The sequence below is a fragment of the Protopterus annectens genome, chromosome 1.part2 (assembly GCF_019279795.1).
Source record: "Protopterus annectens isolate FY-2018-M chromosome 1.part2, PAN1.0, whole genome shotgun sequence".
Lineage (NCBI taxonomy): Eukaryota > Metazoa > Chordata > Ceratodontiformes > Protopteridae > Protopterus > Protopterus annectens.
The window spans coordinates 327,592,651-327,606,720 of record NC_056727.1 but is presented as its reverse complement, the minus strand read 5'-3'; positions in this window follow the sequence as shown (position 1 = coordinate 327,606,720).

Below are 14,070 nucleotides of genomic sequence, written 5' to 3'. Positions count from 1 at the left end.
GTGTGTGTCTATTTTCTAGGTAAAATGTTATTCCAGATTTTTTTTCTAGTTCTCAAACCAGAAGGGGCCTGGAGGCCAGTGCTGGATTGTTCTGGTCTACACTATCTTGTCAAGACTACAAAGTTCAAGATGTTATCTCTTTAATATCTTGTACCTCTAATCCCTCCTCTGGCATTCATGGTAAAGCTGGATCAAAAAGAATGTTACCATATTTCTATTGCTGAGCATTTCAGGCATTTCTTACGATTTGTTGTGTCTGGCTTACATTATCAGCTCTATCTTATTCTTTGGGCTCTTCACTGCACCAAAGGTGTTCACTAAATGTCTAGCTCTAGTCACTGCTTATTGCATATTTTAAGGCATTCACATTTTCCCACATCTGGACGATTGTTGTATCCTTGTAAACTTTTAGCAGCTGTCAGTCTATAGCAGTTGTTCAAAAACTTCTACTAAATCCATGCTTTCATATCAACTTGCAGATGTCTTCTCTCATCACTTGCCACAGAATGATTTTCCTGGGATGTTTGACAGAACTTGCCTTGGAAAGAGCTTTTGTTCCTCCAGAGAAAGTAGAGATGTTTCAGCAGTTCTTACCAATTTTTTCCCATCAAGTTCAAGCATCTGCAAGGGAGTATTTCAGGGTGTAGGGTACATGACATCAGTGATACTCATGTTGCCCTTTGCCAGACTACACATGAGGAGAATGCAGTGTTACTTGACGTAGAGGATTAAGGAGCTGTCTCTTGTGGTCTAGGGTTCAATTCTCACAGTCTTCATTGTCTAACTGTATTTGTGTGATTCTAAGCACATCACTTAACCAGACTGTACTCCCTCACTAAACCTGAAAAAGGTCAATGGAGATCATTACATTACCTTTGTAAATAAATGTAAAATAAAATGAATGCCTCTGATCATTCTAGTCTCAACATCTTCTCCCATTGACTTTACAAAACCTAGGATTAGAATCTGTAAAGAGGTAGACTGGATGGTGGATAGACTAGGTTGCTTGCAATCCAGGTCTTCTTTCCTACTTCCTTGCTTCCCACTCCCTGCCGAGTCAATCACCACAGGCTCTTCAGACCTAGTGTGAGGAACATTTTCTAAAGTGGTCAAAGTGCAAGCTCCTTTGAATCCTGTAGACAAACAGAAGCATATAAATGTCAGGGAGATGGCAATAGTCAAGGTATTGAATGTCTTGAATTCTCTTTGGTCCTCAGGCCCTCTGCAGGTGTACACACAGCACCATAGACAGGTAGCAGATTTTTACCCTCTTTGCAGACCAGTTGATAGTCTGGGAGGTAGCAATTCAGCTCTGTCTGACTCTTAAGTTTCATACATTCCATCAGAGCAACACCTGTTGCAGACAAGTTTAGCAGAAACCCACATAGGGAAATGTCATCCTGGAGTCTTCCGAGAATTGATCCAACAATGAGGATCATCTCCAGTAGATGTGTTTGTCTCCTTTCAGTACAGACAACTAAAGAAATTCCACACTAGGATTTCTTGAAGACAGAACTGTAAGACATGCATTCTCATTCCCATGGAAGGGAATGTTCCTGTATGCTTGTCCACCTTTCACAGATAACTATGGTTCTCCTAATGATTCAGACAGACTCTGCAAAAGTTGTGGTAGTGACTTCCTTTTGGCCAAGACAGCAGTGGTTCTCCCTTTTCATTTGGACCAACAGCAGCTCTGACAAGCTTCCCAGCAGACTGTATTTAGTCGCACAGCATGGGGGAGTCTAATCTACACTGGTCTGGACTTTTCAGCCAGCTGCCAGGATGATAGAATTTCTGATACTTCTTTGTCACCTTTTTTTCTGAAGATGTGCAAAAGGTAAAAATGGAGATGAGAAAACCTACTAAAAAATCATGTATGTGTAAGTGGAAAATAATTTTTTATTTGGTGACTGTCAAAGAACCAGGATCCTCTTTAGGCCTGGTCATCCCTGGTTCTTGATTGATTTGTGTGAGTTATTGTACAGTGGCCTGTCATTCTTCTATTGGGTTACATTTGTTAGCCATTTTCTGCTTGTCTACCTTTTGATATCCCCTTTCTAATGCCGAATTCAAACAGTTTTTGAAAAATGTTTTTACATACTTATCTACCTAGGAAACAGGTTGGTGCCTCCATGGGATCTTCAGTCTTTGCACGAAAAGCTTACTGTTTCTCCATTTGTACCAACTGATCTAGCTGATTTAAGGTTCTTAAAGTGGACGACTGTGATGTGAGTTGCTATGTGAGAGTAGGTGTGTGTATGGAAGGTAAACTATCCATTTGTTGATAATATGAAGTAGAGGGTGAGCGTGTTGCTATGTGTGAGAAGGTAGAAAGGGGTGTATGTTTGTTTAACATAACTCGTCCACATTTACCCTCATATTTTGGTCTGTTTCTCATAAAATGTGTAGTTTTCTGGCAAATCACAGAGGACTTAAGTCACTAAATAATGACATATATATTCATATCCTTCAGAAAATACATTCTAGCACAAATCCCATTATTCTAGCAACTTTCTAAGTTAAAAACAACAATATTTGAAATTTATGCCTATCATGCCTCTCAATGGTCCAGATTTTCGCAGACTGTCCAGATTTTGCCTCATATTTTTGTTCCATTTCCCCTACAATTGGTGGTTTTGCAAATTACTGGCTGACTATTGAGGACTGAAGTGAGAAAATAATGGCAGACATTTGAGTTTCAAACTCCATATTCTTCAGAAAATTCATGCTAATGCAAAACCTGCAATTATATCAACTTTCTAAGTCTTTAAGGGCAATATTTAAAAAGCTTCCCTATATTTGGGCCTTTGTTCCCCCATTACTACTGGCTTTGTCCAGATTTCTTGCTTGAAGTGGTTTAGAGGCATGATCCCTATTTTGGGCCATTGTATTTCCATTATTTCAGGCTTTGACCAGATTTCTTGCACTAAGAGATTGAGACATATGCGTACCTCTCAACCATCCAGATTTTGGCCAACTGTCCTGATTATTACCTCATATTTTTGGCCTGTTCCTCAATATTTGTGGTTTTCTGGCAAATCACTGAGGATTGAAATAACTAAATGTCATACATTTGAGTTTTAGATTTCATTCCCTTTAGAAAATGCATGCTAAGACAATTGATGGTATACTAGCAACTTTCTAAGTCTGTAACAGCAATATTTAAAATCTGTCCCTATTTGGGGCCTTTGTCCCCCCATTATTTTAGGCTTTGTCCAGATTTCTTATACTAAGAGTTGAGATGTATGGAGATATGGTGTGTAATGCTTTAGTTAAGGGGGAGGGCAGGATAGTCGATTAACTTGATCAGGCTTGACCCTGTAACTTGGTTACAGGAGACAAGAGCCTGAATCCTCTATACCAACTACCAGACTGCTGACAGAATTGTGAGTTTGAGTTTCAGTACATTTTCAGGGAATTGAATTTCAGTGCATTTTCAAGCGATTGAGTTTCATTTCAATTTCATGGAATTGTGAGTTTCAAGGTTGCTCATGCTAAGTCTATTTTCACTGTGCTAATGTTTTGTTTATCAAACGGCAGTCACTGTTTGTGTTGTAGAATTTGAAAGCAGTGTTAGTAGCATAATTGCCTTTGGTGCAGAAGGCTGTGGATTCTAATTCCATATCATGTTGACAGAGTGCTGATATTGCAGTGCCATTTTGATTGCTGATTATTTGGTGCATTTTAAGGGGGGATAGGAGTTCGGCACTCCTGAATGTGTCCTCCTTTGTATGAGATGGCTATTAACAATGAAAGTGTCACTTTGCCAGTCATTCCCTATTGCAATATTACCACCTTACCAATTTTGTTTTTATGTTACATAGGCTATTAATTCTTCAGGGGCAGCAGGCACTGAATTTGTAGATGAAACACTGAAATGTAAAGTTGTTTGCCAGTATAACTCCTTTATTAGTTACAGATCTGTTTAATGCAGAATTATCCAGATGATTTTTACTTCTGTAGAGATTGGGCTTATTGAATAATATTGGTGGATTGTAATGACAGAAGTTTGAGTGGCCTTTTATGGTTGAAGTTTTCTGAAATGGATAGTTTTGTCATTATTGGTTCATATATTTTGTTTCATTGCTGACTAGAAGAATGTTCATAACTACAAATTTAAAACACCATTCTAACAAATGGTGCTCTATCATACAAGGAATATAATTTAATAATCAGGAAGTTGAATCAAGGAACACGTGCATGGCCCTATAAATGTGAGCAAGGACCCTATGGTTTGAAAACAGCTCAAAGGTGAACTTAATCCTCCACTGGCCAGATGTATTTTCTTTTAATGTGGGTTTTCATGCCATTGCAATAAATATGAGTTCTAAGGGCAGAGTAGTCTGTTTTCATTGTGAGACTGTATTGTTTGTTTAGCAAATGGCTATCAGTGTTTGTGCTATTTTATTTCAATATTTGTAATCATTGTAGAAGTAAATAAGAAAACAGGTTCCTTGTATCTTTATTTAAAATATTCATGATAATTCTTTCCATGGCTTTACATACAAGGCTAGTCAGACTTATGGTCTGTACTTATCCAGGTCAGTAGAAGGCCAAACCTTGTGTTGAGGATTAACTGTTGCAGTTCTCGATTCACTAAGCATGAAGCCAGTTAGGAGGCTAACATTGAACAGTGATTTTAGAGCATTTGATAGCTCATGTTATCCAAGAGGTATCCCAGAATATTATCAGGGCCCATTGAGGTAGTATTCTTTGCCTTGGAGAGTGCACTGAAGACTTGTTTGCTAGTGATAGCCAGAGGAGTTATTGTTAGGGGTGTCTCCTGAGAGGTACTGAGGGAAAGAAGGGGTGAAATTGAAATTAAATTTATCAGTCAGCAGGTTTGCTCTATACTCTGATTCCTTTTAGGTGGTTCCATTTGCAATTTGTTCAGCACATTGTTGTGTTACTTTTGAGGTTGCGGACAAAGCTGATGAAGGTATTGTGGTTATCCTTTGTTTCTGAGGATATTTCTGCCTCAAATTTGGCTTTGGTGGGCTTAATATGATTTCTGAGTTGCTTATTTAGTATGAGGGGTTTCTCACCTTGCTGGATATTGCACTTCCATGCTTTGGAAGTGGTTTTCCTCCTTTTGTTATACAACTTGTTGATACTGGGATTCCACCAGGGTGGTTTGTTATGGTTTACTATTAAATAATTGAAATTTACTTACACAAAAGTGATATAATTGAAAATTAGATGTTCTAACATGATTTTTTTGATGTTAACAATGTCGACTGTTTAAAAATGTGAAAAAATGGTGCTGTCAGCTTTAAGAACATCAATAACATGATTTTGTTCATTTAAACAGCCCAGAAGCAGCATTGTGCATACCACAACATAACAAAACAATGTTCTTTCAGGGACAGAGGATGGTTCTGGCCAAAAATTCTTCCAGCCAGGTAGCAAACAGCTGCATCAGTAGAGGGCTATTGAAGTAGGTTTGGGAGTTGTGTCATGGTTAGTGAGGCACATTGGTAAGTAGCAGTCAGAAGGGCAGCTAGGAACATAGAACAACAGTACATAGAGCAATGAATTCCAAACACTTTGAGTATTGTATAAATGAAAATAGTAGATCTAAGCAATATTAGGCAGCACGCACTGCTTTTATCTGTCATATTACCCTCCTTATACAAACACAGTGAGAGAGAGAGATAGAGGGACAAAAGTTATATTATAAGGAAATGCCAATACAACTGAGTTAAAGTGTGACTCATGATGTAGGTCCAGTTTAGCAGTTTAGTCACTTGCTCAGAGTTGTGTAAAATAAAAAAAAAATACTGTATTTAAAATGTGTTAATATGGTTTCCACTGCTCGTTCATGTCTCCAGCGGCTCACATGATCACTATAATGTCAAAATTCGACATTAACATCGAATTAATCCATTCGACATTTCCTTGTTGATCATATGACCTAATTAATATGCATGTGGTCGATTAAACGCGTCAGACATATGAACAGTCACTCTTTTCAATGTTGTTTATTTGATAGTAAACCATTTGTTATTTGAGTTAGTTCTCTGCTTATTCATTGTGTGCACAGCTACCTCAGTGTAGCTGTTTACATGATGGTATAGGGTTATTGTAAACAATTCCATACTGGTAACAGAAGCAGAGTTCACATGGTATAGGGGGTTGGAAATTTTACCATGGTATAAGTCATTAGTAGGAGGTTTGTTTTGGAATAATTTCTAAATGTTTGAGGGTTAGATGGCATCCACTTGTGACAAGTGTTTGGACAGGTACATACCAAAAGGGGCATTATACTCAGTGATTGGCCTAATGAGTGTCAAGTAGAGGGGAACAATTATGCACCTGAATCTGAATGATATACCTTTAGATATAAGATGTACAATGAAAAAGGATTTCCTTACAATAGTGAATATGCTGCGATCAAGGGACAGTTCATTGTTGACGTAGGTTCCCAGATGAGACTGGTTAAGCTTATGTGTATATAATTGCCTGGACCCATTGAAGTCCCACCTTCATAAAAGGGAATGTCTGTTGCAGTCTTTCATTCATCCAGCATGAAACCTATTTTGAGATTGCTATTGAATAGACTTTGTAGGGGGTTCGACATATCAGGTTCAGACCAACTGGTAGGCAGCCTAGTATGTTATCCAGCCCCAATAGACATTATGTTCTTGGCCTTAGGTAGTAACTTCAGAAATTGTTGAGAGATTTGAGGGGGTTATAGATATAGGTATTTGATGTGAGAATATCGGAAGATTGGGTCGGGGGATGAAGTTCAATCTAAATTAGTTGGCCAGTGTATTTATATCCTCTGATTCAAGTATGTGATATCATCTGTTATTAGCTCACTGTAGTGCCAGTCATTGTTTGATATTTCTAGCACAGTTAAAAAAATACTTTGTGGTTATCTTTCACCTAGATTTATTTTTTTTTACTTCATATTAGGCTTTGGTTGATTTAATCACAGTTCTGTGTTCCTTGTTTAGCTTTGCAAGAATATTTTTGGCTTTCTAGAGTTACATTTATTTTTGCATACAATGAGTATTTTTTTCTTTTATTATGCTGCCCACAGGGCTTTATTTTTGAATTTAGTGTTGTATTTATTTCTGAGTGGGGGGGTGTGTATATGCAACTATTTAAATATGCATAGAGCTTGGCAGTAAATTATTCTGCACAGTGAAAGTTTGAAACTGGCTTAGTAGAGGGACCCCATCCCCAACTAATACCCTGTACCCAGCATAGTCAGAAACCAGCAGTACTCAGATATGTGCACACATGATTACTTACACTAGCTTACAAGGGGGCTGAGAATGGTGTGGTAAATTGTTTCTTAAACATTTTTTCACACTCAAACCTGACTGTCTTCATTTGTTCTTTCAGAATATGACAGCACAGAGCTATACATAAAGTGACTATGTTTTCATTTTGTGGGAGGATAGGGAGGCAGCCTGCATTTGCAGATATGCTTTTTGTCTTTAGAAGCTGTTGTCTTCTCAGCACATTAGGTGGTATTGTGTCAGCTCTGAACATTAAGCTTTAGCCAAAACTTATTTCTTCCTTTAATTTCTTTTCATTTCTTTCCAGTAATTATGTTCAGACTATCATTGGATCATAAGACTAGAAAACCTCCAAAAAAAAGCACCTTAGAGCATGTACATTTCCATGGGTTCTGGGGCCTAGGGTAATTTTCTTCCTTTAACCAATTTCCTTTAGCAAAGGCTTGAGATTCACTTGTAGGCTAGTAAAGATGTAACTTTCAATAGCTTTAGTTTTTGCTTGATTGATTCCCATGGGTACATATCTTCATTTACTGGCAGTATGACTGAGCCCAGCTAAAATGTATTTCCTGTTGGGAATGTAAGGTTTACTATTTCAAAAGGCTTAGTGTGAGTGTAGGCCGTAGGAGTGAACAACCATTGCCAGGTGACCCATGCGGGTGGAAGGGAGGTAGCTGTGGCTCATAGCTTGGGTGTTACCTAGGGAGAGCTCTATATGCTGTATCTACTGACCACAACACTGTGGAGTATGTGCGCCCTAGAACCTGCTAGTCCTTTAGTCGGCAGCACTGCTGGAGCTCTAATGACCCACTACAGGGGTTAGGAGCTGCAAGGGGAAAAAGAGTAATCTTCGGGGGGGACAAACTGATTGATCTACCCTAGTGTAAATGGAAAGGTATTTTGCTTTTTGACTTAAGGAAGATGCACTTTTGGAATGAAATGTTCATGCTGCTTCATCATGTAAGTAATTACTACCCTGGCATATACTTACCAGTGATCTGTTCAGAGTTCAGCAATATGAAGGGGGCGTGGCTTGGTCAGTGTTAATGTGGCTATGACATCTGCAGACCCTGGAAACTACAGGACCATAAGTCTCACTATACTTATATGTAAACCCATGGAAAGAATTATCATGGAGATGATCAATAGAGATATAGTAAATCTCCAGACACTAGACCCAACCCAGTTTGGTATTATCAAGGGCAGATCATGCCTACCCAGCCTGGTGGATGTCTTTGAGAAGGTCACCAAAGCAATGGATGAGGGCAAAATTGTTCAGACTGCCTACCTTGACCTACAATGTCATTTGACACAATACCCCACTCAGGCATTGTTGACAAACTCAAGAGGTTAGGTACAAATTCGTATGCCACCTGGTAGATAGCCAACTGGCTCACAGACAGGACCCAGGAGGTTAGAATTGAGGAGTCCACCTCTACAAAGAGGCCAGTCACAAGTGGAGTCCTTCAGGGATCAGTCCTTGGACCGCTCCTTTTTGGCATTTACTTCTCAGAAGTCAAGGCCAATGTCAGTGGTCTCTGGCTGTCTAAATTTGCAGATGATTGCAAATTAGGAGCTGTCATTGGATCTCATGCTGACACAATTGTTCTCCAGGAGGGGCTGACAAAGACAAACAACTGGTGTCAGAGGCATGGACTAAAACTAATTGCCAAGAAATGCATAATAGTATCCTTTGGAAAGTCATCCATCCCTGGTAACTATCATATTGACAGCACAACCCTTAGAGTTGACCCAGTAATCAGGGACTTAGGAACATACATGGATAGTAATCTAGCATTTAATCATCACATGTCTACATTGGTGAGGAAATCATTCTATCTTGCACAACTTATAAACAAAGGTATGGCATCTAAGTCCAAGGAAGTCATTGTTCCACTGTATTCAGCATTCATCAGACCTATCATTGAGTACAATGCCCCCTTTGGTATGTACCTAACCAGGCATATCCAAAAACTGGAATGTCCACAGAGGTTCCTCACTAAAAGAATACAGGGCGTAAGTAATATGTCCTATGCTGACTGCCTCAAGGCTCTATCCCTGTATTCTGTCTCCTACAGGCTTTTCAGGGGAGATCTATGCCTGGCATACAGGGAATTGTTAGACCACACTCTGATGGACCTCTTGCATACCCACAAAACAAACAGCACCAGAATTACCCATTCTAAAGACTTAAACCTTGCCTGTGATATAAATAGGACCTGCTGGAGAGATAGGTATGTATCCTGGAGACTACCCCATCTATGGAACAGGCTCCTCATCCATGTCAACAGAGTTCCTCCCTATCCCAATTCAAGTGCAACTTGGACAATTGGATGGGAAACCGGAAATTCATCCCTGGTTTTGCACCTATGTCTCTATTGCAAACATGTAACCTGTAAATGGTTAATCTCCCAGGCCCATGCTTATAATTATCAAGGGTGTCAGAATGTGTCAGTGATTCTGGATGCATGGCTAGAAAGGTCCTAGTGGTCATTAGCCTAGTAAACGCCTATGAACCTATAGAGAGGGCAGCAGTCTGAGAACTGTGAGTACAAATTTGAAAATCCTGGCAACACCCCTGCACACACACACACAAACACACACACTTTTCCTTAACTATATACGCACACACACACACACACACACACACACACACACACACACACACACACACACACACACACACACACACACACACACCTCTCCTTAACTGTACTCACACACACATACACACACACACCTCTCCTTAACTGTACACACACCTCTCCTTAACTGTACATACACAAAACACACACACACACACATCTCTCCTTAACTGTACACACATACACCCTCTCCTTAACTGTGCACACGCACACGCACACACACACACACACACACACACACACACACACACACACACACACACACACACACACACACACACACACACACACACACACACACACCTCTCCTTAACTGTATACACACACACACCTCTCCTTAACTGTACACACACACCTCCCCTTAACTGTACACACACCTCTCCTTAACTGTACACGCACACACGCACACACACACACACACACACACACACACACACACACACACACACACACCTTTCCTTAACTGTACACACACACACACACACACACACACACACACACATCACGAACCAGCAAACCCACACAGCAATAAGAAAACACTTGTGACAGCAGAAAACTCTCCTCTCCTTAAAAACTGTACCTAAATGTGATAAGAAAATATCATGAACCAGCAAAACTCTCCTTACTGTAAGGAAGCATGACTCTGGCAGCAATGATCACCACTCGAGGGGGGTGGGGGGGGGACAGCATAACTCTCCTTAAAAACTGTACCTGAAAAACTACTTGGGAAACAACAGCATAACTCTCCTTAAAAGCTGTACCTGATAGCACTATTTGGGCAACAACAAATGTAACACTCAAAAGTTGAACCTGCTCACACTTACCCAATGGAACAGCTAGTTTAAATTCCACGTGCATAATTGTGGAATGTGTTGTTGGCGTGCGACGCACACATGGGTTCTTTTTAAAGAAGGCAAATCTGCATTGGGTCCTCCTTGAAGTAAAACTTCACCATGAAGGTTTTTTTTTTTTAATTGTTGAAACCTCTGTCTTAGGTAATTGCCTTGTAATTGCCTATGTCGCTTAGTTCTGGACCAGGCTAACCAAGATAAGATGGTCTTACAGCTGTAAAAGTGGGGGGAGTGCTCCCTCCTCCTCCTTGCCCTATGGTTCCGGCACCCTTGTTTATGGGATAGATTGACTGTCCAGGAGAAATGTTAGAGCACCATTGAGACCAAAACTATCAGGTAATGGAATAGGATTTTTTATACTGCCTAGGGGTGGATTCCATGAGTCACATGAGAATCACAAGGGCAGTATATGAGTTGAACACTTAACTACTCAGAAGAAATGGTAGAATGATGTTCACTTCAAAGCTAATATTTAAAGCAACAGGGTTGTTTTTGCACTGCCCACAGGTGGTTTCCACGAGTTGTGCAGGAATCAAGTGGGCAGCAGATGAGTTGAACCTCTGTTGGTATCCCCAAGGGACTAGCTGGATTGGCTAGATTTCTGTGTTACTAGAATCTCCTATTTTTGTGATATTTAAACCCTGTGTTTGAGCTGGTTTGGACTTGTTTGAATCAGGCTCTGTTGTGGTACATCATCTCTGGGAAGTTTTACAAAATTCCTGAGGCTCCAAGACCAATCTAAGTGCTTGTTCATTTATTTTCTCTTATTTTATTGCATTTGCACTTGCCTATCATTTTTATCTGTGCCTTATAGCTAATTTATCACATTTGCACTGTTTTAAAGGAGTTTACTGATTAACTGCATTCCATTACTGTTTAACTGTATTGTATTGCTATTTACCACAATTTATTACTGTTTAACTGCATTTTACTGCATTCCATTACTGTTTAACTGTATTTTTTCATACTGTAAGTTCTGTAAATTGTTAATCTGTGCTTTTCTATAAGTTCTGCTGTGTTCTTAAACCTTAAATTGAGTAGCATATTCTGGATACAGGTTCGCTGCATCCAGAGCTGTTTGTTTTTGCCTTCTGTGTTTCTAGCAACCATCTTGTGTTTGCCTTCTGAGTTTCTGGCAGCCCTTTTGTATTGGTAGAGGCCTATCGTCTCTGCTAGTGAGACTAGCAGGGCTGCCTGGACCTTGTCTGGCATAAGCTGCTTGGTAAAGAGAGCAAAAGCTAGCAGGATTGGTTAAATTTCTGTGTTACCAGAATCTTCTATTTTTTGTGGTATTTAAACTCCACATTTGAGCTGGATTGGGCTTATCTGCCTGTTGTGCGCCACAACTGCACTGTTTTTAACTCATTATGAGGTATTCCAACTACAAATTTTCCCTTAGTAGCAAGTGTGTTATCACCTAGTAGTACTCATCTTAGATCTTCCACCCTTTACCCCCTTAGCTCTCTCTCGGGCCTATCAATTTCCTATGGTTTCTCTTGCCAGTCTGGTTAATATGGACATCCTCGGACAGTGTAGCAACTGTCTCATGTACACGGATAACCCTCTACTACTATCACCTAGGCATACAATTTGTGAGAGATGCAATTACATTAAGAACCTAGAGTCTATGCTCTCTCCCTCACAAGCCAGTATATCTGGCACTGAGAAGGTTGTCAACACAAACACCACACCTCAACACCACCCACACCTACACAAAACACACCCACATATGTGGAGGTCAACAACAAAAACACAGCCAAACAAAAGAGACCTCCGAGGCAAAAACACACACGAACTCCACAGCCCACCACACCAAACACCACCCATAGTCCACACAACTGTGTCTTACAGCCACTAAGGCCTAACCATAAACCCAACATATTAGTCATAGGAGACTCCATTGTGAAACACACAGATGTGCCCTTCACCGGGCTGGATAAGGAGAAAGTCACGGTTAGTTGTTTTTCAGGTGCCAGAATCCACCATATCACACATGCATTCAAGTCTCTCAACAACAGGTACTGTTATGACTCTATAGTCCATGTTGACGTGAATGGCTGGAGATGTATCTCCCTGGAATATATGAAGAGAGACATGATCAAGCTCACTGAATATGTGTCCCAGGCAGGTATGTCCCTAACCTTAAGCAGCATTCTACCATCACCCAGAATGATGCCACAATACAAACAGAAAATGACTGACTTTAAAAATTGGCTTAGTTTCTGGTGTCATTCCAAGGGGATCCAGTACCTGACAGCCTGGGAAAACATGATCGACAGACCACGATGCTTTGCCAGAAATTGCCTTCATCTGTCTCCCTTGGGCTTCAGGCTTCTGGCAAAGGCTCTTCCCTCCCCCATAGTGCCTTTTTAGGCAATGCTATGAGGTCAAAACTACCAACATGAAAATTTCATCAAATGCAAATTAAAAGATCATGCTGCTAAATGCTAGGAAACTAAACATGAAACTGCACTCATTGCAAGCATTCTTAAACCTGGAAAATGCTGACATTTGTGCAGTCACAGAAACCTGGTTCAAAGCTGCAGACAACATCTCAGCCATAAATAAATTTAGACCCCAAAACATGGGAAGCAAAGCAAAAGGAGGTTGAGTTTCAATATATATTAAAGACATACACACCTCCAGGCTGGTCAAACAGCATTACGCACAGGAGACACTCCAGGTGTAGTTAACTATTGACAAGACCCCTATTCAAATCATAGGTCCCCAACTTTAACTCAAGATGCCCACTCCATCTAGCTGGACCTCATCAAATCAATCAAGATTCAAACCTTTACCCTGATCCTGGATGACTTTAAGTATCCAACCATAGATTGGAAGAACTACTCATGCCAAAGAGGTGATACTATCTTGGACTTGGTATTAACAAGCATGACTAACCACTGCAGCATCCCTACCATGTCATCCTCCCTGGTAAGATCCAACCACAAAGTGGCCACTTTTGAAGTCACCATCTCTCCCGACCCCCCCCCCCCCCAGCTAGGGTCAAACATAAAAACTTCTCCAAAGCTAATATAATCTCCTGAGGGAAGGTGTAAACACCTTCACAGCCCCCTCCCTCTCCATAGTAACTGGCATAAATGCCCAAACCTACACCAAAGCACTATCTGAGCATTCATATAGCTGCATGGAATCAGAAATACACGACAGGATAAAATCCTCCTCCTCAAGGAAGAGTAAAACTGTCTGGTGGACATCTGCAATAAATAAACTCTATAATAAAAGGAAAAAAATTGCTGTCCAGGACCAAGAAGGAGCAGGTGCTTAATTGGAAGCAATCTCACCTTAGCCTAAACAAGGCAA